This window comes from Anas acuta, chromosome 12 (genome assembly GCF_963932015.1).
Source record: "Anas acuta chromosome 12, bAnaAcu1.1, whole genome shotgun sequence".
Lineage (NCBI taxonomy): Eukaryota > Metazoa > Chordata > Aves > Anseriformes > Anatidae > Anas > Anas acuta.
In genome coordinates this window covers 18,904,801-18,932,036 of record NC_088990.1, presented here as the reverse complement: position 1 = coordinate 18,932,036, position 27,236 = coordinate 18,904,801, and the positions used below count along the sequence as shown (strand labels likewise).

The 27,236-nt window shown below is 38.8% G+C and overlaps 2 long non-coding RNA genes across 5 annotated transcripts in view; both read right to left on the bottom strand.

Annotated features, from left to right (window-relative positions):
• The window catches only part of LOC137862849 (uncharacterized), a 115,066-nt gene that overhangs the window by 63,713 nt on the left and 24,117 nt on the right, over positions 1-27,236 (bottom strand). The gene's annotated exons all lie outside the window — the stretch shown is intronic.
• On the bottom strand, positions 5,679-10,934 carry LOC137863197 (uncharacterized). 3 transcript variants are annotated; one of them, XR_011100736.1, is made up of 4 exons: positions 10,733-10,934; positions 10,166-10,374; positions 6,616-6,685; positions 5,679-6,210 (listed from the first exon to the last, which is right to left on the bottom strand). It is a non-coding gene; the product is annotated as an uncharacterized lncRNA (long non-coding RNA). The 3 variants fall into 3 exon arrangements; XR_011100737.1 differs by having other exon boundaries at positions 6,621-6,685; positions 10,733-10,933; XR_011100735.1 differs by lacking the exon at positions 6,616-6,685 and having other exon boundaries at positions 10,733-10,883.

Here is a 27,236-nt window from a genome sequence, read left to right as displayed (position 1 = left end):
CTCAAAGTGAAAGAACATGTGATATTTCTTCCTTCTCTAATATCTATACCTCTTAATCAAGAAATGTATTTGCCTGTATTACCAAAGCTCTTCTATATTCACAGCCAATTATGGACTTAAATTTACTTGCCAGAAAACAGTTATTTTTTCCTTTGCTTTCTCCTTTAAAAAAAAAAAAAAAAAAAAAAAAAAAAGTCCATGGAATTTGTTAAATAGATCATTTGAAATAAAAGCCATACACGGTGTATATGATACTGTAAAATACTTTTTTTTTTCCCCTCCTTGTCTCCCTTTCTTCCCACAGCAGCATCTGCTCTGGTGCTACTCTTCCATCATTTGGAAGATGTGTGGAGCCTTGCACAATAGTTGTTAATGGATGAGAAACTACAGACGTCAAGTCTGTGTATAATTTAAACATAACTTGTTCTATTTATACAGATCCTCCGTTCAGGGTTTGGGACAGAAATGATGATTGAAATGCCTGTAGGCAATCTCTTTCTTCAATAACATACTTAATAACAGTGGGCAGTTCTCAAAAAGCAGCTCTGCCTCAAAAATTAAATTTAATCAGAAACCAGGATAGGCAGCAAAGTCTCCTGCTGCTCTCATATGCCTTCTCCAGAAGACCTGTCACTGTACTGAGACTCGCATAACCAAAGCTAAGAGCAACACAGCATGTCTTCCCAAGACTGAACATATGCTCATAGGATAAGAACACTGCTCGTGTAGTGCATGTAGTAGTACCATCTGCTGACACCTACCACAGCCCTGTTATTGAACATTTACAGAGACAGCACCTACAGGACAAGTCTGGGGTTTTGTTGTGCTAGACTTCCTACAAATGTAGCATATAACAGCAATGACAACCTCTCTAAATGTTTATCCACAACACAGAAGTACCAGCAGTTCCTTACCAGTGATTAGCAAAATAAGAATACTTTTGCAAATCTTGCATTGAGCAGCTCTTCAGATGTATTTTTAGAAGTGGAATTTTGTGTTTCTAAGCCCTTAATTTTCAACAATCAAGTTAGAATTCCAGACTTGTGTAAAATTACTATTTCTCTCATTTATTATGAGCTTGTCAAAAGAAGGTGGTTATATTTATAGCAAAGATCACCAGCCAGTAGCTGAACTGAAGCCTCAGCAGGAATACAAGAGGTGAAAAGAGGCAACCACAGAGGTAGAAGCAGAGTTGAGGAACAATGCTGGCCACGTTGTGAAAACCTGCTGCTTCTCTGCAAAAGGAAAGCATCAGACAGGAGCTCTACGCTAATAACAGCAATCCTTGTCATGAAACAATTAACCAAAGATTTGAGCCCAAATGAAAAAAAAAAAAAGTTTCTAGACTTTGCTAATCTGATATCAATCAGTATATAATATGCTCATTTCAAAATTGTAAAAAGCATGAAAATATTTTTCACAGAGATGCATTAAAGCAGAAATTACACCAAGAATTGTACTCAAATATTTACAGACCAAGCCCATTCCCACAGGAGGGACAACCTAAAACACTATCTTTTTATATCTTCATGAACTGGATTTCAAATTTTAAATGCAATTGTTATGTTTAGTTGTTCAAAATTATCTGGAGACTAAATGTAGTCCATGAAAAGCAATTAATGAATATATTTATGTTTTTACTGCATTTTTCAGCATAGCACAACCCTATTTCCTCAGGTGTTAATGAGGAGTATCTTGCATTATGGAGCTAACAGGTAAATAGGATGGCATTAGGATGAGTAACAGTCTCCTGAACTATACATTTTTAAAGATTTGACAGGGAAAACGTATTTCCAAAGGAGAAAAAAATACATGCAAAAAAATGTTAGAGAGGAATGCAGGAAAAATTATCTTCCTAGTCATTCCATTGCTAGTTAAAACTGCACTAAAAATCAGTGACATCACTTAAATAAAACTAGAATCCAAGTTTCTAATCTCAGCCACGGTATTTACATAAAAGATAGAACATTAACATGAATGCTACATGAGCCAAGGAGTCAGTCATCTCATGTTTCTGAAGAAACACAAATTAAAATAAGGACAAACACACAGAAATCCTTGTGAATAAGTTACCCAAAGTTTGTAGATTTTTCTAGATATGTGTTAGAGCAAGTTCCTTCCCTTCACATACAAAGATTAGTTGTCTACTGAGAAACCATGTTAAAGTTTAAAAAAATGTTACATCTTAAACTGCACTATTTTTTCTTGCTTTGCCATAGAACACATCATCCCCTCCCTTTGCTAAAGTGATTAGCTGAAATCCCCAATACCTGTGCAGCAACTTCAGATTCAAAGCACTTGTACAGACATAAATAAAACACGATGCAATGCCTTTTTAATAGGATATATTAAATAATTTTTTAAAAGCCCTTAAAAAATATCTTACTTTATATTCAGGATTTGACTCAGAACTATTTAAATCTAAATCCTTAATACTAAAATTGGGAATATATTTTATTAAAAATAGTGGTACTATGTTTAAACATAGTTCACTTAGCTGTGTTCACTCAGTTTCTGCCTGAGACTGTTCCAAAGTAAAAACAACCATACGTGTCACTGATTCAACCATATGACAGAAACAAGGGACAGATGGAGAACAAGACTGTTTTAGTGCACTCACAGATGGGGGAATTTTAAACGATATATCCAAAATACTTTACACTCTTCTGTATTTTGAGTAAACAATGAGACAAAACACTAAAAGGCTATCACTGCTGCTGGAATAAATGACAATTCTTATTTGCAAAACTATGTTATAGTATGCAGTATTCAGAACACTTCTCTTAAAATAGTTTTAAATTCTGAAGTGCCCTCCTCCTTCACTTCAAAAAGATTGGTTTTCAATAACTACTGGGCCATTTAGCTTAATCTTAACCAGATGAATTAATTAACAATAGATTCCTAGAAATTCTCTAACCTGCTCTCAGATGGAGCAATGTCAACAGCCAAATAATTGGATATTCTCCAAAAATTACAGAAACATTTACTACTATAAATTAAGAGATCATTTGAACTCAAATGGGATGAAGATCCAAAGAATGAAATTAGTTTAGCGCAGCCACAAAACAAATCACTAAATTCTAGTTCTTGATGTTCACCAACTCAGCAAGTAATAATGGTTCCTTTCAGCCAAAATTTGTAATATTAGCTTGCTTTTTCATAAAATACAATAGTTTTGTAAACACAATCAATTAATGCTTTGTTGTAGACAGGGTAATAATCTCAAGTGTTTAAAATATTAATGACAATCCCTTGAGAAGTCTCCAGATTACACAGCATTATCATTTTAAGGAAGAAAATCTATTGTGTTTACTGTCTAAAAATATAAAGTGGTAGAGCCCTAAACAAAAATTAAGTTTCATTAAGCAAGCCATTATAATCTATACAGATTTACTGTAATACTATTCAGCTTTATCACAAAATGAACAGAATGTTCATAAATAAGTAGATGGTACAAATCAACACAAAAACAATACAAAAAAAAGAGACAAATGCAAACATCTTAAGTGGTTTCCTCCAGATATAGTTAGAGCCATACAGGCAGTATATGTGCTACATGGAGAGAACAAAGTAGCCTAAATACAATTTATTCTTCCACACAATTTCTCAGTGTTATGTCTTTCTCCTTCCTCAAAACCTGATGAAGCTAGCATTTTAACAGGCAGAAAGCTATAGTATTTCCAACTCCTGTGAAATATGCCATGGTATCTTAATAACATTCCTCACTAAGGTTATTTTGTCTGTGGAATAGCATCTCAGATGATAATACCACTCATGCCACATGGTGATTTCCACTTTATACCAGTTCCAACAAAACCACAGCCCCAACTTTAGCCATGTCTACTCAATCAGGACTAATAGATGATCCACAGAGTGAACCCAGAGACACTTAAATTCCAAGATCTATACTTCACAGGAATTTATTTTGTAGTTTTGTACTGTGTACCACCACCCAAAATGGTGAAAGTCGCACGCACCAGGACCACTTCATGATCATGCAAAAGGAGGGTAGATGGGAATAATCAGGGGATTACTTTCCTAAGCATAACTAGTCCAATCCAAACCACTGACATGGGGACACCCTTTGGTTTCTTATTCAGAAAATATTAGGCTTCACACTTCGTGGTACTTTTAACGTTTGCCTCCTGAAGAACTTGCATACTTGATACAATTTTCAACCATGATTCCTCTTCTCAACACTACTTGTTTGGTTAGCCATAGAACCTCAAAATCTGCTTAAATCTATAGATTTAAGATGCAGAGTTATACAGAATTACCTTCACAAAAGTTTACAAAAAAAAAAAAAAAATCAAACAACTGCGGTGACACTTCTTCTGACAACTGCTATGCATTAGTTGAGTTTTTCATGTCAATTGAAGTTAGTAACTCTACCACTGATACAGTGCAGTAGAACAATTATTTAAGAAAGATCAATCTCACAAACCACCAATGTGAGTTACAGGCACAGGAAAGCACACTGAGAACAGAAAAAGACTTGTTATTTCTCATTACTACTAAATAAAAAGCTAACTGAGCAAACCATAAAATGGAGAAAACAGAACGAAGAGATAAATATACCATTGCTTTGCCTTTTAATTTGAGCCTCACATAAATTTGATTTATTTCTAAGGCTCCTTTCAGCACTCATTTTTTCCCCTCTACTCTTGTCCTCTCTGACAGTCTCTTTAAAATAAACTATTCTGATCATTTAAGTCAACTTTTTTTCCCTACAATTGCAAATTATTTCAATACAAAACCTATTTTTATTGTTTCTTTCTCAAAAGATAAAATCCCACAAGAGTTCTAGGAGATAGTCAGATACTCACTGCTGTAATTACCAATACAAACTGCAACAATTAAGCTTTCAAGTCCTCCTTTTTAGTCGTATTTTGCTATTTGTAAAAAAGTCTTTAAAGATCAACTATTATTTTTAAACAAAACACAATGTTGTTTTGTGATTTATATTATAAAAGCAGTAAGTAATTTTCTGTGACACTAAATGGAGTTATGCAATACACAATTTGGGCCCAGGGGATCATTAAAAATAGCCACAGAAAATTCATGAATTCAGTGAAAAAAGAAATATTAAATTCTGCTGAAACCTACACACAGTTATCAACACAGCTTAAGTCTATTTTTCCCATATGCAATATCTGTATGCATTTTATGGCTCTAAACCCTTCTGTAATCACAATCTGCAACAATTTCACTGTTTCATCCTAAGCATCATAAACTGTAATTAGTGTCTAATATTTTGGCAGGTTGGGAAGGATATGTCACTTAGTTAAAACCCACATCATAGATGGAACCACTTCAGAAAATAAAACACGTAAGTTTAATACACATAATACTAAAATTTATGAGCAAATCAAAGCAGTAGACCATTCATGCTTAGAGGTACCCTGGATTCTCCAGCTAAAGTCCCAAGGCTTCAACACAGGTAATAAAGACTACAAAAATAACAGCAGTTGACACTTGACATTATACACATATTTGTGTTACTGTGGAGTAGCTAAATGAGTAATCTCTGAGTAGTCATGTTTCTATGTGTCAAGAGCTGTTTCCCTTCTTCAGTTTATTAATCTTGCATAAAATATAGCTGTCCCCCAAGATTGAGTTCAACACAGAAGCATTCATAAGCCCTTGTAATTTTAATCATAAGTGAGTGGTTTAACATATTCTGAATTTACTCCTTTTATTTTCAACCATTTCATAAAGTTGAAAATATAACAAAAATCAGTCTGTTCACAACTTTCAGTAAGTTCCATTCAAGCCATGCCTACTTACCTGACCCGCAGTCAGGAACGGGCACAACATTCATTCCAGAGAAGGGAGCAAAAGTCAGATAAACACACAAAAATTTAAAACAAGCAACTATTAAAAACAACAACTGCAGGGGAGTACTATTACTGTCCTTTTTCCGATACACTCTACTTATTAAGTTCAGACACGATCTTGTTGTCAACTGCCTTGATAGTTTATTTCTCTAGCCTTCAGTTAGGCAAAAATCAAAGACAACAGTTCTACAAGGTATTTTTGAAACAATATTTGAACAGCAGCAATCACTGACGTTCAAGAGGAATACAGAATATTTAGATAAATATGTCCATGTTTACTTCCACTTTCCATTGAGCAGTCTGGATAACTGAGTTTTATGGTGGTGAAAAGTTCAACACAGTAAGACACCCACACGCCACTGATGGACTTTGCCTAAAATAAAATAAAAATATGCAATAAAAATATACTTATGTATCACAGAGATATATATTGAATACATTTTGGTTTTAGACTTCTCTCACTTTTTGAGCATGTCTTCATTGCAACTCTAATAAGCTATTGTTTGGAGTTCAAAACACATTTAAGTGAACCAATGTTAACACCTATCTCATGTGATATTTATTGAGTGGGCTGACCACCTTTTTGAATGTACCTCATTAAATTAAAAATCAATCTTGTATCTTTCCAGGTTACATGTCCATTTGTTTCAGACATAACATTGATACCCACTTCAAATTAATTATCATGAGGGAAAATGCACCATGTTTTGCAAGTCTAAATAGGATTTTGGAAAGCAATAACTCCTAGAATTTTTTTTTATTTTTTAAAAAAACTCACCTTACGTGAACTTCATCAAGACTTTAATGTAAAGCTTCCAAATGACATGAATTATTGTGATTTCTTCAAACTGAGTTTCCACTTGAAAAAGTCAAAACAGGAAAAACAGGATGGCCATCTACAAAAGTTATCTTGCAGGTCACATATCATTGGTAGAAAAACCTATTTCATATGGTGCCATTCCCTACTCGTGCATGATTACCTAAAGATCAAATATCAGTTAGCTGTGCATCAAGTTAACTACAACATTGATCTTATGAGATCATACTCGATAGATCAACTTTTCCTGTTACACTAAGAAATCCCAGTACTGAAATTAATGAACCTAGGCACAATGTAAATTATAAGTGACAATATAATGGAAAGGGAAGCATCTATGTGCAGATGAGGTACAAAATAAATCAACTTGCTTGTGTGGAACACCCCCATGCAATTGCTTCTTCCTCAGAAGTATAAAACCCCCAAAATTAAATACAATTAATTAAGCAGGTTCACATCACACCAAATGACACGTTATTGGTCCTAGGGAAATGTAATAACCTCTCCTACTGGTATTCACTTTTTTTCCCAAAAAACAAATCCCTTGGACTAGACCACTCTGTCCTTTTCTCCTCTGCTATGCCTATTTACTCTTGGTACTAGAATATCTGTTTCAACACCTTCTGAGACCAGCTCTCCAAGCTGCAGTCTGGTATAAACTAGTGACTGACTACAAGATACACATAGGGAAGGACAGCAAGTAAGTCACTCCAGGGTCAGACCATCGTGCAGGTTTAAGTGGCACAGCTGTGCCACTTAAAACAAGCAACTACCTGAGATGCAGATAGGAACCTAAAGGGCTCTTAAGTTTTCAAAGACGTCTCCTACATACAGGGCATAGTTTCCTTACCAGTATGGGTGCTACAAGAAGAATGATATTATAAAACCACTACCACATATGTTTTTGATGCAAGATATACATTTCAGTGTATGCTCAAAAACAGAGGGACCAATGCACAGATCATCTAAACTCCCCAAGAATGACACTATACCACAAAACTATCCCCTTGAAAACGTATAGGACAAAAGGATTAAGCATCTGCCAAAGTACCCACACCCTAACAGATCAGGCTGAATATAAATAATATAAAGGGAATTGATCACTTTGTATATACAATGGGCTAAGTTCCTTCATCTGGATTTCAGATCTGGGGTAACTGTAGGTGATTTCTTGTAGCTGCCAGATTACTGTTCGATGGCAGTCAAAAAAGCAAATTGAATCTTAGGCAGTACTGAGAAAAAAACAGAGACCAAAACATTATTACATGGTCCATGGTTGACATGTATCTTAAATGCTATTAACTTTCCATATCCCTGTCCTCAGAAAGAATAAAACTGAGCAATAGAAAGTACAGAAAATGGGTGACAAAGACGACCACAACTATAAACATTTTCTATTAGAATCTACAGGGATCCCTCAGCCTTTTAGATCAATGAAGAGTTTTGATTGAGATCTATAAAATTAAGATCAGCTTGAAATATAAAGCATACCAAACAACACAGGCAGATGGCAGCTTTCAAACAAAACACGTGGTCCTTTACAACATTCAGGGATTACACTAAAAAGAAAATTAAAAAAAAAAAAAAAAAACTGTCTTCTATTATAAGAACTTCTTTCATGCTGAACACACTGAGTAAATCTCAGAAAAAAACTGAATCAAGTAAGGTGTGAGCAAGTTCAACAGGAAATCAGTAAAATGAGAAAGATATCTTTAAAAAACAGGCCATCTTACATTGCAATATTAATCTGCCTCTCAATACAGGTTGCTTGTCTACATTTTGTTTTCTTTCATTGCAAATGCCTTTAAGTATCATGAATTATTTTATACAGAATAAATATCATATTAGCATCTAAGCAGTCCAAACAGCACAGAGCTCTTGTTCAGCATTGGAAGATTTTCATAAACAATGAAAAAGAACATACATATAAATATACACATACACTACATAGAGAGTTACTGATGAAGCAGAATAAATGGGTCATGTGGTGTTTTTAGAAGTCTATTACTGTAAAAATACATGCACACTAATGGGATGTAAAACCAGGTTCTCAGTAAGTAGGTCACACAGCACTTTTGTAGTCTATTAGAATATACACATGCATACTAATGGATACAAAACAGGCTTCTGTAAAAGTAAGAAGATTATAGAGACCTGAAAAATCCTGTGACATGGACAGGGTCTGAGGAGGTTGCTCTATTAGACAGCTGTATATATTTGTCAGGGATAATCTGTTTCCTGAAATATTTCTTTTTTCTTACCAAGTTGCTTGCAACAGCCTCTAGGGGAATCGTGCTTTCCTGTTAGCCCATAGTTATAAAATGATAGCTCAGTTCTAAAACTGGATGTTAGAAAGTAATGCTGCCTCTAGAGAGCTTTATATTAAGCAGCCCAAATTTTGATAAAAGGAAGCTAGAATATGGCACAAAATTAAGCTGTAAGTCATAATTAAAGTTACCATTCATTCCCTTTTCATATGATTTTGTTGACAAACTAATTAAGCTTAGCCTCAAAAAGTAACCAAACCAATTGGGCATAAGGTATATATATTATATTACCAGATTTTTAATTATACAAAAGATGAAGCAAATCAAGTGACTAAGTAAAAATACAGGACAGATGCTTATACTTCATGTAAGAATACAAAATATTTAATGTTCATTTTATTTATATTAAAATATGCGAAATCTACCAGACAAGTTCAAGCTATTCACTTCTACTCTAAAGAGTGATTTCTTACAACAAAATCAAGAAATGCTGAAGTAAGATTTCTGAGAAGTGGAAGTATAGCCTTGTTTTAAGATGCATAATATACATCTCAAAAGTGAACTTAATGTGTTGATCTCAAAGTTGCAACTTTACTTACCAGATAATGGCTGCACTGTGATCATAACTATCCAAGCACCAAAATATAGTCACTGCTTATCACCGCTTAAATGTAGCTGCAGCATTTGTGTGCATGTTTTGTGTCTTAGCCTTAATTATCTTTTTTTTTTTTTTTTTTTGGAAGTGGATTGCTCTGAATGTAAGATATTTTTGTATCACATTTTTTATCCTTACACTCAGGCAGCTTGCTGAGGTCCCAAACTCCTTTAAGAATGACATTGTAAACTGTCATTCATATGATGTTAATGCTTGCAAGGTAACTCATCTATATCTTGCCAGACACTTGACAGCCTAACTACTGATTTGAATCGGATGCATTTGTAAATGCATTTTTTCCCTCACAGAGCTCAGAATGCCTCCTGACTGTACTGACAGACACCAACTAATAAAAGAACATTTAAAGCTACCAATTAGAGCTGCACATAAATGGATTTTTTGGAGTTGCCTCTCCAAGAATCAAAAAACTAAATCACAGAGGACACAATTCAGAGGGAACAAAAAAAAGTTTCCCCCTATAATTTTTCCCCCCCTCTCAGAGCTATCCTCTTCATTAAGAAGAGAGGAAGTGGGAAAGAAAGGGAGGGGGATTACAAAAAAACAAAACAAAAAAAAAATTTTGGCTTACCAGAGTCTAAAAGTCACAGAACAGATGACCATCTTTTCCTCTCCACCATTTTCCTCAGCTGCTTACCATTTTCTGGCTGGCAGTTCCTCCCCGGACATCCTTTCCCCTCTGTCAGGGTAGGTGCCATCCACCACTAGTTTTTCTGGACAAATTTTTTTATGGGACACTGCAAGCCAGGCTATTTTTGGTGGTGAGCCTGCATCAAGTTCCTGAGAAAGTGTACAATTTTTTCCATCTTTAAGTGAAGAAAACTCAAAGATTTACTGAAAACCAATGCAAGGACTGACCTACAACTCCAAAGAGCCACCCTTCTCAGCCATCCACCCCAGCTTCCACCCCACAACTACACCCTGCCAACTCTAGAACCTTCTTCCAGCAGGCATTGTCTGGCCTGAGAGGACTCCCCCCAGCCCTCCTCCCATTCTCACCTGGTCACCTCTCACCTTGCTGCCAGGCTCCCCTCACCTCAATGCACACTCACCTCACCCCACTGCCCTTCAGCATGACTCCCCTCACTTCACCTCAGCACCCTTCACCCCACCACCGCCCCAGCAGGACTCCTCTCACCTCAGCACTCTTCACCTCACTGCCCCCTCAGCTCACCCAAGCACCCCGCAGTGGGACTTCCCACAACAGCTTCTGACTGGTAGCACTGAGCTCACCCTGATACCTTTCCCCAGTCGATGTGCACTGGTGTTTCCAGCTAGTTTTCCAGTTAGTGCAGCTGTGAACAATAATTAGGCCATCCATGGTCCCTGTTGCAGCTGCACATACCTATCACAACTTCAGGGCTAGAAGCCAAAAGAAAAAAGTCAAGATAGCTCTGCACTGGGGGAGGATTATGATCTTTTGTTTGTTTGTTGTTAACAGTCAAACTGTAGCAAGCTTGATAATGCTCTTTACTGCTTTGGTGTGGTGTAATTATGCTGCATGAACATTGTAAAGACAAACATTTATATTTCTTTAACCTAAAACAATAAATCTTGTTTCCAGTATAAACTGTCTTCTTGTTCTGATTCCTATGTTCCCCCATCACAAGAAAACCATCGTTTCTATTTAGCAACATCAGTCCTCTACTCATTTGTTTCGTTTTGTTTTTAAGTATGGAAAGTAGAGCAAGGAAAGATAACACAATGCTAGTGTAAAAGCTTAGTTTATGAAAGAGGAAAGGTAGAGAAGATGGAAAACACTGAAAACAAAAACTCTTAATGCAGAAAGGTTTTTGTGAAGAATCTATGTATGCATATTATCAAATAACTGATTTGTTCGTATAACTTGCAAAATTATGTTGCTTATATTTTAGAATTAGAAAGCACAGTTTTTAAAAACAAAAGCTTTTTTGGCACCTGGAAACCTAAAAGTTTAAAAAATACTATGGACCATTTAGGCACCTGTAAGGATAGCCACCATGTGAAAATAACTCCCTATCGTAGATTATTTTTCACCAGAAAATGATACATTAGAAGGCCCATATGATGAAGCAACTGAGAAAATGCATAGACTACATGCAAAATGCAAATCATATCACAAGTTTACTAATCTGCAATCAGGTTTGGGTTCATTTTGAGTTATTATCACCTGCCATAGGGAAGGCTTGTAGCATGCGATATGCCATTTTTTAAAAACAAGGTAAATGCACAAAAGAGCAGGAGGTACCTGGAGGAGCCAAAGGGTCTGGATGCACACATTCTTTTTACACATTCTTTTTCACATTGGAGGATTGGACCAAATTCCTCTAAGATTTAATTGCCTTGAAATCCCACCATGTGACCTGTATGGAGTCATCTTACCCACACCTTGTTTTCCAGCAAAGTCTGGATACTTTAAAGCAGATAATTTTAATGAGTTTATTTTTCTTTCTGAATTGTAGGGTTTCTTCCCAGCCACACATGTGCACTGCCTGAATGACCCTGAGGCTCATTGGCAACAGGTGAACAGCACTTAATTCTCACAGTTGCATTTTAGAAACATTGCAGAAACATTGCCTGTGTGGAAAACTTCTGACATACTCCTTAAGCAACTGTAGTAATTTCTAAGAGGAATATAACAACTCTTATTGAAAGTGAACCCTTAAAACTAAGAACTATTCTTATAAATGCACTGGATTACTACATAATTCTCCACTTGGTAAGCTGCCTCAAAAGAAAACAGTATATTAAAAAGAAAAGAAAAAAGTTCTTATACATAGACTTTTATTCAAAGTTCTCACAGTATCATGTAGCATTTTCAAGATCTCAACGTAATTTATATCATTCCCCAAAAGTTGTTTCTTTAAAAAAGGTTTTGGGCTGGGTTTTGTTTTGCTTTTTCAGTCTGTCCTCAGAACAACGGTCTTCTAGGGGCAAATATCATTATTTAAGCACATATAATGCCAAAACCCTTGTCAAGAGTAAGATACAAGGTAAATACAAATAAAGTGCATCAGAGGGGAGAAAAAAACAACATTCTGTACAAAATGAAAAGAGAAAAAAAAAAACTATAATCATCCCAGTCATTTTTCCAAATTCCCATTCATGGGAATAAATGCCAACCAAACTTCAAGTCCTAAATAGTACCATACTTCCTACTTTGGGATTGCTGAAGTGGGGAAAAGAGGAATTGGGTTTTGGTTTGAGGATGGCAGTTATGCTACTTGTTTATTTTGCATTAAATAACACCTGAGAAACACAAAGTCAAATTCTTAAAAAATGCTCATTTATTCTGTGACTTTATATAATAATCTGAATTTTTGGAAAGACTATGAATTCCACAAAGACTTGCTGTGTCATCAAAAATATTAATTTCAACATTTAAATCTCTGAAGTTACTAGCAAGGAATGATTATGTTGGTATTAAAGTCATAGTAAGTGATTATAAGAATGAAAAGGACAAAATTATTCTTAAAAACAAGTTCTCGCTGACCTCATGAATTCAATTAACAGGAAATAAGTTCATATCATTTTAAACAAGGAGGTATTCTGATCGGCTGCCTGTCCATCTGGTTCCTCAGCATGAAAATATTTTTCAAAGACCCCAGTTCACAACAGTCACAGTGTCAGGGGAAAATTCCACACATATTTTGTCAAATAGAAAGATAACAAATTTGGAATGCAATGGCTCAAATTCACTCTAATAAGTGCAAATTCAAGGTACAGAAACTTAACACATTTTACAAGCATAACAGTTTTCATGCTATGTGCAGCACTGAAAGAGTATTGATAATAGCACACTAAGAAATAAAAGAAAAAGGAGAGATTAGACTGACTGTAAATGGAATTGGTCATGATGACAGTCCTAACAGAACTGCATCAGCTTTTGCTCAGATGAAGAATGAAAGTACATTCATGCTGGCTTGCCTATGATGTCAAAAAATTATACTGGAGAGAAAGTTACTAGGAATAATTGCACCACTCTTCTGGTTACATCTAGTTGAAATGTTTACAAGTGTATGTGATGAATGGTAACCTGTCATCCCCTCTGTAAAGAAAAAGGGGTTCATACACAGCATTTCTACCACCATATATTACAGTGCTGGAAGGAAACAGAAAATCTGAAGCCAGTCATTACACCTTGCAACGCCACAAGCTGCCAAATAGTACAGCAACTATCAGAGAGATTCCGGGACAAAAGGTGGCTGCCAAGTGGAAAAAATTAGCCCAAAGCAAAAGTTTTTCAACAAAACGTGTATAAACAAAGGAGTTCATCTCAAATTCATTTTTTTTTTAACAACAGCAAGGAGCGTGGATCAGGGAGAAGGCAGAAGGAAAGCTTTTCACTGAGACAAGAAGAAAAGACAAACCTCAGTGATAACTGGATTGTACCTACAGGCTGAGTTTTAGTGGATATATCAAAATCATGTATTTTAGTAGGGAATCAGAAAAATGTAGAAAATCTTACAAATTTGCAAACATTTTCCAGCAGCTCTACTTACTGTGTTCATCTTTGCACTGTGTACTGGGGCAACCTCAGGACACAGCCATTCTCTTCTACTCTATTTACAATTATGCCAGACTACATACTGTCCAATAAAGTAGAAATTTAAACTGCACTCTTGAGAGCATACGCTGTATTGTAACATGATTACTTCAAACAGTACAGTAATGTCAGTCATTATGCAACAAGCTTTTTAAGCAGTAAACATAACACAGTGAGATATTCAGACAGATAGCACAGTGCTCTTAAGGTTCCATCACCTAGACATTAATCTACAGGAAAGAGTATGGCCTTATGATAGGACATAATGTAAGAGCGTAACTCATACTATTGTCAGAGAACATTCCACTAAGCTGAACTCAAACATATACAGCACATTTCCAGAGACTTAACATTAACTGACACAAAACTTAATCGCTATTTCTAAACCTAAATACATTTAATAATAATGATATATAACATTTCTGACTCTGACTTTAGTTGAGACAAAAGCAGAATATGGGCATAATAAAACGCCTAGGAAATATCCTTTGCTGGAGTCCTTAAATCTAAATAAAGAACACAGATTTCAGAAACACCTCAAAATGAAGTGGAAAAGAAAATAATAATTTTCACTATTTCCCCACCTGTTGGTTTTTCATTAGTCATATTTAAGACCGCTATCATTTAAGTATGAATTGCAAGCGAGATGTGCCAAGAAATAGGGCCTTTACTTTCAGACTTTAAGATCTTAAAAATAAAGGTGTTGTTCCTGACTAGATTTAAGAGATGAGGCTGTCTGAAGATTTTCTTGTGGCAGCACAAGGAACATGTTGGAAAAAGTTTGTGGTGCTTCATATGCTTTCCCATTACATATGGATAGGTTCTTTCTGCTTTTTCACAAAGAATTAATAAAAGTCTTTAAAAGATGCATTCAAGACTTGATTCTCAGCCCTTTGTTGTTGTTTCTTTGTTTTCACCAGTTATAAGATTTATATTTTACCCTTTGAAAATTACCTTGCATAGTTTTGAAGTTTTTTCCTGCTGCTATGCTACAGAGATCGATAACAGTGTACTTTTATACTTGTGGTTATGGTAACAGTATGTGTTAACAGCATAGTGGCATGCAGAACCAGTCAGCTAATAAGCTCTTTCTGGCTACAGAAGTATATCTGTATCTAGTAGGAAAAGAACATATGGAACATGTGGACCAAGGTAGGTAAGGCTGTGATTTGCTAGGTCCTGCATTTTTGCCACCTAACCCAACCCGTAAAAGTGGCCTAAAAGAGAGCCAGAGAGGGACTCTATCAGGGAGTGTAGCCATGGAACAAGGGATAATGGTTTTGAACAAATGGAGGGGAGATTTAGATTAGATGTGATGTGGGGAATAAATATTTCACTCAGAGCACAAGCGCACATGGGAATTGGGGCTGAAGATGCACCTTGCTTCTCTTCTTTTGCGTAAGGAGTAGAACTTACTGTAGAAATTACTGTTGACATGAATCCCAGGGTGCAGAAAGAACTATTTAGATGTTTGGATGTTGAACTTAGCGATATGGTTTAGTGGAGGACTTGTTAGTGTTAGGTCAGAGGTTGGACTTGATGATCTTGAGGTCTCTTCCAACCTAGACAATTCAGTGATTCTGTGCTTCAGTTTTACTAAGATCAAGATGGAGTTCTGATGTGATGCAATTAGAAATTATTGGTGCACTCAATTTACAATATCAGACATAAGCAGGTGCTTGGTATATGTTTAGTTGTGCCACCCTTTCTCCAGCTCCTTCCGCTTTCTCTCTCAGTACCTTTGTTCTTTTGATTCTCCTTCTTTTTTCTAATTCCAGATATATACCTTAAAATCAATGCTGAGCTATGTTCTGTTTTCCTTCTCACTCTTCAGCTTTACATTGAATCTTCAATTTGTCTTCGCCTTTCCTGTGTAAAAGGACACTGTGGCCTCAGCCACACAAATCAATTCTAGTTGTAGTTGGTACATTTTTGTTATTGCTTCAGGAGCCACTGAATTTACTCATCTTCAGGAATGCTCAAAGATGCCTCCCATTGTCCTTATTATGAACTTGGAGATTTTATTTTACTTTTCTTCTTAATGTAAAAAAAAAAATTCTTAATGCATTTACAATGTTGCTGATTACTAGAAGAAATATTTCAGTTTCTTAAACAGAGAGGGAGAAGGAACTGTACCTAATGGTTGTACTACCAAAAAAAAAAAAAAAAAAAAAAAAAAAAAAAAAAATCAAAGTACATTTCCAGAAGGGGGCATAACAAACATCATTACCTAGAAGTATGAGGGCAGACAAGTGCATCTGGCAGACAAGTTGCAAATCAACCAGCTGTCTCTCATAAGCAGATTTAGGTCTTAATCAAAACTCCCTAAACCATCTTGAAACAAGGGTGAAGTCTAAAGACTGGAACTGTGTATTTGGCCTCTATCTTTGTAGATTGGATCAAAACCTCTGCTATGAAAAATCACTGAATTAGGACCTCCCTCAGAGGAAGGGGAAGAGATTGCTCTCTAGTATGAACAGGCTAGATCAGCTAGCACAGTTGTACCAACACTTCTGCAGAGCATCTGTCTGCATTCATTCAGAAAGATAACCATACAGAGTTCCAAAAGGACTTTAGCTACTTTTTGCCAAGTATTGTAAGGTGACTTCAGTCAGATACTGACAGCTTTGACATTTATCCCTGAAGTATGCCAACACATTTGTTTTATGTAAATTGACCTAACCTTCTTTTCCTTGTTAGTTTTTTTAATTTTTTTTTTTTTTACAAGCACTGAGACACTGAGCTTTCTGCAGAAAATTATTGAACAAATTTTGCAGAAAACTATTGGACATTTTATCCTTCTCTGTACCAGAGTATTTATGCTTCTTCTGTTTAGTAGTGGTAATACGTCTCTGTTGTTTCCCCTGTGTTCTAGCCCCATTACTTGTTTTTTGTGCCTCTTGATAATTAAAATTCCCGACCAATTTGATCCCTACAGATCTGTTCTATTCCTTTGCATTCTGACATAGCTACATGTTCTTTTTCCTCATTCTGTATGATTTCTATTTGATCTTGAAGTCAGTGAAAAGTTTCCAATACAGCCACTATGGTCTGTTTCTATCATTGCTGTTTCACCTCCACATTGTATATAATTACACGCACAAAAGCAAATTCTCAGTCTCCCTCAAAAGCTGCACTCATCACTTAGCCTATCTTCACAGGAAATCCTGTTCCCTGAATTTATGGAAGTCTGTTTTTCTGAAAAGTATAATTTTGCTGTTCCAATATCTCCTTTTCCTCAAAAAAAAAAAAAACTAATTTTGTCTTATTTATTTCACCTGGTGCTTTTAACTTAGCTTCTTAGTTTCCCCCTATTAATCCAAATCTAACATAAAATGGCTGTTCCATTAGCTTTCTACAGTTTCTGAAACAAATTGCCCAGCACATTTGAGGACTTCCCCCTCAGTTAGTACTCATATTGTCTTACTAAAAACTGGGAATGCCATTAGAACCACAGCTTTAACATTTTAGCAGATATTACAATAATAACAACTATATCTTGTAAATAATAACTGTCAGTTCATTTAATTGTGTAATGTATTATATATTGTTATATAATGCGATAGAATATAATCATGCATTTTGTGATACTTGCATGATTATTATGTGATTAAGAATATATCATACTAGAGTTATCACTATTACCATGTTTATGTACGGTACACTGAATTCATACTGTGGGTTTTTTCCATTATTAACACCACTCAGAAAACAGAATGTACAATATCCTGCTTGGTTAACCCCAAACACAGTAGTATCTTTTCTCACAGTACAAAGACTTTCTTTTCTGTATTCATGTTTTTCCTACTAATGTGACACCTCTACTGTAGCTCATCAAAGAGCTCAGAAAAAGTATATTCAGCATATTAGAACACATTATACACACTCAAATTTCCATAAGCTAACTAATTCCTCAGAGAAATAATGAGTACATTTTTTGATTAGAATATTGTGTCAAGACTCCAGAATAAAATCATTCTTCTCTAAAAATGAGTAAATAGTTAATAAATAAGAATTCAGGCTTCACAAAAAAAAAAATTTCTTTGCAGTTTTGGAAAGGATTTAGGTACTGTTCTATATAATCACCTTACTAGTTATTCTTATTTAAAATTTCTGTATTCCACTATAGTCTTCTTCTATAGTTCTCACTTGCAGGCCATAACCAAAACATCCTGAAATAAATAATAAATAAAATATTTTACTTCTTTCCAGCTGATGAATTCTAGGAGATTAGTTATTAATGCATTACTTTAGGCTCAATTACTTTGCAGTTTCTTTTTATGGAGCTTCAAATACACCAGCTAGAGATTAACAGAAACCAGAAAGATCTAGTCTATTCAGTATGAGCTCTAATTCCAGCACACATTACGTAAAAAATTAGATTTTTTTTTAACTTGCAGTGAACAGCAATTATCCTAAATACAAGTGCCTCATTTTTTAAGAACTACAGCATAGGCCTGCAATCAGTTGCATACGCCATCTTGATTTCCTTAAAAGAGAGAATTAAGCCATTAACCTCTATTAACCTGCAAATATCCTGCATCACATTTGTTTGTTTTTAAACTTATGGCCAATTCCAAGCAAAACTGACAGAGCAGTGAGTATTTCAAAGGCATGACCTTTTTAGAGATTTATAATAAGCAGTGACCAAGAGAGACCTAGGCCAGTTGCCCACGGTCAGAAAGGCAAGTAGAGGTGAGTATGGTGAAAAGCAAGTGCAGCCAGCTGGTCACACAGCATGTGCACAGCTCGATATCTGCCACAGCAAATATTCTGTCCCATGCCCAGTCAGATGTGTAAAGTGACATGGGAGGGAGCTAAAGGCAAAGTGAAGGATACCAGGGACATCCTAGGCTACTGCATAAAGTTCTGAGGTAATGAGAGGAGAGTCATATCACATGCTGATAATGTACTAATAGCCCTGTGTTATGCCTGTGGAAAAGAAATCAACAGGGAAAAATAAACAAACAAATAAAGATCCTACTTGTTTTATGCTCAGGAAACCCCTTGAAAGTTTGTTAATTTTGTTTAAATATGCATGTATTGCTAGAGGTAGTGAGATCAGCTTTCAAAATAATCCAGCTATTTCTACCAGCAATGACCATTTTCTTGGTGGAAAAAAAAAAATATCCTAAATATCCTAGTGTTTAACATTGGTTACAGGTAAATTAAAATTAAAAAAAAAAAAAAAATAGCCTTCAATGTCGTCAACAATACTGCTTAAGATTAATGGTGATTTGCAGCTTACACCTATTTAACCATGACTCAACATCTGTCCTGCTCTGCAGATGGGAGATTAATTTTCTTAAAAACACTTGTTTCTCCATTACTTAAAACATTAGAAGTAATCAATGTTCAAAAATCTAGGATTTTCCAACCACAGCAGAAATGGAGGAGATGGAGGAGATGTTTTTGGAATGTTTAAAAATCATTTCCTCCCTCCTCGTATATCTAGCTATGTTCATGGATCTAAGAAATAAATGCTAGCATTTATAATAATAAAAATACATCCTTTCCATTAAAGGAATTACAATACAAACACACAGTAAAATACATCAGACACAAACAGGTTAGTATAGGAAAGCAATGAGCTTTCTCAGCATAGAATTGCTTTCAGCACTATAAAACCCCAAACATTTCAAGCTTTCCCAGAGAGTTTAAAGTAGGATTATGTTACAGATGTTAAATTTGCTGCATCCTTCTTATTGAAAATGGAAAAGTTTCCTCTGCTGTAAGGGAGGAAAAGAGAGGACAGTACTGTGGTATCCAGGAACCACACAGAGTCCTGTAGACATTCCTGTTCTGAGACACTGCCAAATCTGCCCTCCTCCGGTCCCTAGGAGGTTCCTTCCACCCCCTCCAAGGCCAGGCTGGCTTCTCCCTGCTGGAGCCTTCCCACCTGCTGCCACTGCACTCACCACAGCCTCCTCCCATTCTTCTAACAGAAACATGATACCATTATGAGTATAAAGATAAATATTAATTAATTAAAAAATAATTTAAAAAAATCAAATAGCTTCCATAAGAGAGAGCAACAGAAAAAGAATACTATCAAAATAAAATGTGAGAAACTCTCTACAAAGTATACTTTATCATGAGTTTTTATTTACTGTCATGAATTACACATGTAATTGTTTTGACTCCATTCCTATAGATGAAAATAAGTCCTTTCAGATTCTATGTTCTATGCCTATGTTCTTTAACCAAATGAATACATAACTATATGTTTACAAAAGAGAAGATGCATCCTTCTCATTGCTAAATGTGTTCCACAGAACAAAGAATCGCTTTATTTTAAAGTGTTAGTGTTGTTTTAAAGAAAAGATACTTCATCTTACCTTTTAGAGAAAGTGTTGCTTTATATCTCTTTCTCTCTAGACAGGAAAACTAATATGAAATTAAAACGGCTTTTCTACCATCCTGAAAGTAATATAAATGGGTACATTTACTGGAATAAATATAGATGTGCAAGTCTACAGCTACAAAATTTGACGTCTTCTGAATCAGACTTCTTCTGATTTCTGTTACAGTTTTACAAAACGATGAACACATTCAGCAAAGTACTGAAATCCTTCTGGGTCAAACTACAGGTGTAAATGAAGTTAGCAGATTTTTTTTCTCATCTATTGTATTCTGCCCTCAGCTTCACAGAGACTGAAATCACTTCTTTTGTCCCTGCCATGAGAAATACCATCAACCAAGAGCTGTATCATCTCTTGACACCAGTTATAACAGTTTGAGTTGGCTCTTCTTCTTTCTTTTTCTTTTTCTTTTTTTTAATTTTTGAATATATATATAATTATCACAGGAGATAACATATTATGTATATATATAAAATAATTAGCCTTTTTAGAAAGGTTTTCCTGTTTTGTCTGGATTTCTTTGTTCAAGGCCATTCCCTTGTCATTTGGAATCCTAGCCATAACATTTTAATAGCACTTGCTGGATCTAACAGTCTCCTGCTGAGCTTTCTTACATAACTTTGACATTTTTTATTTCCCAGACTAAGCCAGATGAAACGTCCCAACCAGCCATATCTGTGACTACCAAAAGCAGCTCAATCTAAAGCAGCTATTAGAGTCACTGAAATGTTTCAAATACAGAAGCTTACTAAATATGTTTCAGAACTCCAAGTTCACCTTTGAACAAAACTAAATTACAAGTTAATATATATATATATATGTATCTTCTTTAGCAGTGATTTTATAAGTAATTTACAGTTCTCTTCCATACTATACTACTATACGTGGCAGTCTTTCTGCTACATATTCAGTCAATTGAGTTTTAGACTAATAACGTGATACAATAATTACCCTAATGCATTGTGAAAATTGACTTTAGTATTTGTCTTGCATTTATAGATCATCAAATACTATCAAATACTAATAAGTAAGGACAGAGAAAATTGCCAGAATAGCTCACCTGGTGACACCTCAATCAATTAAAATAAAAACTATCTGGTAGACAATATAAACGATTAAAAGTCTTTTTTTTTTTTTTTTTTTGAGTTTTTCAACTGTACTTCATGCTACAAGTATTATAAATGTCTTCTCATGGAATTAAAAAATTCTAGGAGCTGAATTTTCCCTTTGGTCAGAAAACCTGGCTGTAAAGGCAGTATATGAGTTACTTAAAAACATCAACTTAATTCTGATTTGGCTTCAGTCTCTCTCTTAACTTTCTGTGAATCAGGAATTCTGAGAAAATTTTGCCTGAGTACACTGAACTACAGTATTCTGAAAACAAAAGATCTTGGGGCCAAGTCACATCAACTCAACAATGTTGCTTATAGGACTGGAGAATCACCAGAGAATCACAGGAGGAGGAGGGCTCCTCTCACACATATCTCTCAACAGAGAAACCATGTTCCACACAAGCTGAACTCTAGGATGGCAAGCAGTCAGGAACCTCACAGCCCTACCTTAATGAAATTTCACTCCAAATGACAGCCGGATTCAGGATGTAGCCCCCTTGATCACTTCATTCCCTGAGGACAGGATTCAGTACTGTGGTGTAAATGCCTGAAGTAACTAGGAAAATAAAACTAACATTCACATTTTTAAGGAAAAGGTACAACATTGAAGAGGCTTTCAGGGTAGGGCATAACTGCATTACCTGAGCGTTCCCTAGGCTCCCAACCTTAGATGCTATCACACTGGGGAAACTTGGTGTGCTAGCCCTAAGGAACAGCACGGAGCGTAGAGTGGAGTGGAGACACCACGGCTAGGCTCTGTAATCAGGTGGGGCCTCGATTGTTCTTGTGCACAAAGCTGCACTTTTTGCCACCCTGAGCCAAAGACCTGTCATGTTTTGACAAATGCTGTACCCTAGTGTACTTTTTGCTCATTATAGTATCATTATAATACCAAAACACACCTCCATCCCAAAAGCTACCCGCCTCCAAGGTGCGACCACCCCTCACTGAGCATGTGCCCTGAATTTCTCGGAGCCTATTACTTTAAACAGAGACGGGAAAACTCTACACCAATCATAACTAAGATATGCTTGACTAGAGCCACTCAAGCTCCACCTAGAAGATAGAAAATAATATAAATTGGCCCAAGAGAGAGGGGATGTTAGGGAAGATACCATCGTCAGGGGAGATACCATCCCGAGGACATACAACATCCTTAGGACCTCCTGACTCCTGGGATCAGACGACGGGCTGAGCCTCTCTTCCCCCCCATTGGGACGCCTTTGGGTGACATCTGAATACTTGCTTATAATATTTTAACGCGTTTATTTCTAGGCTGCGCACCTATAGCACCTATAACACCTACAACACCTACAGCACCTCTAACACCGATAACACCTACAACACCTACAACACCTGTAACATCTATACCATCTATACCATCTATAACGTCTATAACGTCTGTAACATCTATAACGTCTGTGACATCTATAACGTCTGTAACACCTACAACACCTATAACACCTGTAACATCTGTAACACCTATAACACCTGTGTATTTCATGCATACTAGCTTGCTTTTGCAGACAGTCACTATCGCCGGCAATCCAAAAGAACCTGATTATCCGTTGCTGTAATAAACCATACTTGATTGCATTGTGATAGCTCTCATTAATGCAACTAGGGTGAGGGTGGTTATCCGTGATCGTTCAGTGTTCTGAATCTAACCAGACCCCCAGACGGTTAATGCATTTTTGGTGAATGTCTGAACGGACCCCCAGGTGGTTAATACGTTTTTGGTGAATGTCCGAACGGACCCCCAGACCGTTAATGCGTTTTTGGTGAATGTCCGACTGGTTCAGTACTCTGAATCTAACCGGGCTCGTAACGGTTAATCAGCTACACCCCTTTAACGCGACGGTAAATTTGGCGTAGTCAGCAGGATTGCTATGGATAAACTTCTGCAAAAATATAAATGTGCCCCTTCCCAGGCAGGGAAGGAGTTTTCCCAAAAGTTTTGGAAAGATGAGGAAAAGGTGGTGGAGCGCATTGAGCAGTGTCAGGCTTCACGAAAGATTGGTCAAAGAAAGGGTAAAGGTGCGATTTGTGCTGTGTTAGGAGCTTGTTTGACTTGGGCTCAGCAAGAAGCTAAAGAAACTCCTGCTCCCAAACTGATCTCTGATGCGGAACATGCCGCTTTGAAATCAGAGAATGAAATATTGAAGTCATCATTGGCCTTTGAAAGGGAGACAGGAAAAGCATTAGGAGTCAGAGTGGATAAACTTGTGAGTGAAAATAATTATCTTAAACAATTGCTGGAGAGGGTTAGTCATCTGTTAACTAAAATACAGCCTTGTGCTCCGGTTAAGCAGATTCGTAGACTGTTGTATAATGCAGACCCTGAAAGTTGGGATGGTGATATCTGGTTTGACGATGATGATGGTGTTGAAGAGGTTTCTGGCTCTGAACCTCAATCGATTTCCTTGAGACCTTTGGTTAAGACTGAGACTACTGTTGATGACAATGATGAAATCCGCACTACTGTGCGAACGATTCCGTGGTCACCGGCGGAGTTGATTAAAATACAGGAGAAGTTCTCAAGGCGACCAGGGGAATCGGAAGTGGAATATGTGTGGCGAGTTTCTCTTGAAGGAGGAGATCGAATTATGTTGAGTGAGGAAGAAGCAGGTGGCTTTTGGGGACCTGGAGTGTTTTTAACTACCACACCAGGCGTCCCTGCTGAGATCCATCAGGAGGTCTTGAACCTGCTCTTCACTTATAGTGGGTGGGACTTTGATCTCCCAGCCTCCACCTATGGGTTCAGGGCCATGAAAGACTTGGGAAGCCCATCTACCAGTGCAGATGGAGGCAAAGAAATTGCTGAGTACCTCAGCCTTCTCCACGACTGTTGTTACCAATCACTCAGCTAGAGAAACCCATTCCTAGGAGAAGAATTTAGCCACCTATCATCGCTTACACACTCCTATTTTCACCCCTCCCTCGGTCTATTTTCACAAATATTAGAGGTGCGTGGTGGCCCTCGGGGACTCTTCCTGTCACCCCAGCGCAGCAGATCGAAGGCAGCTGGGTCCTCTCTTGTGCTCTTCCTCGAGGCTCTGTGCAGAAGGGATGGCGCCTCTGGCACAAGGGCTGGGGGATGGGAAAGAAACACACACACACAACCCCTGAGAATTAGCAACAGAGTGGTTTATTGGCGGGACGTCCTGCAGGTAGGCATGTCCATGGTGTTTGGGGGCTCCATCGCAAGCTAATGCTTGCGATGGAGCCGGCGCGACAACAAGTAGGGGACTAGGCGGGCACTCTTGCGACGCTCCTTGTGCGCTTGGAGAGTAGAGAGCAAGGACGCGCCGCGGGGGTCCCAGCTCAGTTCTGGCGGAGGTGGATCCACCTCCATCGGCTCCTCCTCGTCTCCTGGCGGATCCGTCTCCATCGGCTCCACAGTGCTGGGCAGAAGGCAAAGCCAGTCCTTGCCTGGCACTGCCCAAACGGGCTGTCGTCCACCTGGCATGTTTTCAGGCCAGGGAGCAGATCCAGGGGCTCGTCCGCTTGCACTCCTTGGTGCCGTGCCTCCGTTGGCTTGATTTTCCTTCGTGCCACCACTGCCGGCATCTGATCTGTGGCCGTGGCTGGGTCCTGCACTGGTTTCCCTGGTGTAGGAATGCCTGTGCTCCCCGTGTCTGTCTGCCCAATAGTCCTCCATTTGCCCCTTGCCACTGTGGTGGCTGTGGGAATGCCCAGGGCCCCCGTCGCTGTGTGGTGGAGGGGATGGCCTGTTCCTCGCATCGCTGCGGTGCCAGTGGTACCGCCGGTAGCTGTCTGGGCTTGCTCCATGGGCACGCCTCTGCTCTGTGTGGCTGGCTGGCTGATGTTCCTGCCTTCGCCTTGTGCCATCGTGGCGTGAGCTGGAAGACCCATTCCCCGAGCTGCTGTCTCGTCTAGGGGAAGGGCGACTCACGGCTTGGACTTGCATGTGTCGGAGCTTGTCCTTGCTTGGTCCTGGCTGCACGCAATGCCTTCCCTCAGAAGACCTTTCAGGCTGGGGTGCCGAGCCACGGGGTCGTTCACTTGCACGCCAAGATCCCGTGACACTGCGAGGTGGATTTGCATTTGCGGCTCCAATGCTGCCGTCAGGTTTCTGGCCATGCCTGGATCCTGCACTGTGCTGGGGACTCTGGGCACGCCTCTGCTGCATGGGGCTGTCTGCCCAATGGACGTGCCTTTGCCCCTTGCCGCTGTAGTGGCTCTGGGAAGGCCCAGGCCCCCCGTCGTTGTGTGGTGGAGGGGATGGCCTGTTCCTCACATCGCTGCGGTGCCAGCGGTACCGCCGGTAGGTGTCTGGGCTTGCTCCATGGGCGCCCCTCTGCTCCGTGTGGCTGCCTGCCCGATGTTCCTGCCTTTGCCCCATCCCATCATTGGGTGAATTGGAAGGCCCATGGCCCGAGTCGTTGTCTCGTTTAGGGGAGGGACAGCGCACGGCTTGGCCTTGCTGAAGTTTGAGCCTGTCCTTGACGAGAGCTGGCTCTATGTGATGCCTTTTTTCCGTGCACTTTCTCGGCTGGGGTGCTGAGCCATGGGGTTGTTCATTTTCACGCCCAGGTCCTGTTCCACTCTGCGCCTCGTTTCCGTTTCTGGGCCCCACGCTGCCATCTTCCTTCTGGCCGTGCTTGGGCCCCACACTGCGTTGCGCGTTGTTGTTGCACCCGCGCTCCTGGTGGTGGTCTGGCCGCTGGTCCTGCTGGTTCCTCACGCTGCCATTTGGACTGGAAGAAGGCCCAGGCCCCCTGTCACTGTGTGGCTGGGGGGCTGGCCTGTTCCTCACATCCTTGCGGTACCCATGGTACCACTTCAGGGTGTCGGTGGCCTGGGTGCCAGAGCTGCCTTGGGCACTGGTGTCGGTCGTGCCGCCGGCGCTCTGCCTCCACCCATAACTCTCCTCCATCTCCTTCTCCTTAACAGCTGCCTTCGTTACTGGTGCTCACTGGGCCTGCGTCGCTGCCCGCTCACACCAACGAGGGCCGCCTCTCGCCTTGCTGCTTTGGCTCTTCCTCCTGCCGCCAATGCCGGCTCTCAGAGGGCCTCGAAGCTCAGCGAGTGCCGGGCCAGCGGCGGGGGTCCGCTTTTATAGGGCCCGCAGCAAGGGCGGGGCAGTGGTGGCCACTGTGACCTCAGGAAGCCTCTGTGATGCAGGGGCCCGTGCGTGGCCAGTTTGGGGTAGCTGAGGGCCCCTTGTGTGGGGCTGGCTTCCCCGGGCCGTTTGGCTTGCCAGAGAGAAAGGCTGCCCCTCGGCCACAGGGATTGCCCTCCACCTCGCATCCTGTGCCCTGGGTTTATTTTTAACGCTGCTTTTTATGGAATTTCATTCTATTGTTTACGGAAAAGGACAAAAGCGCGGTGCATCTTCAGCCCCAATGCCCATGTGTGCTTTATCCTCTGAGTGAAGAACTTCTTCCTCACATGGCATCTAGTCTAAATCTCCCCTCCATTTGTTCAAAGCCATTATTCCTTGTTCCATCACTACCCTCCCTGACAGAGCCCATCTCCAGCTTTCTCTTAGGCCACTTTTATGGGTTAGGTTAGGTGGCAGAACTACAGGACATCGCAAATTGCGGCCTTATCTGCCTTGTTCCACATGATGTTTTCCAGCTCAGGCTCTAGCCTCTCATCAGTGTAGCACAGAATCAT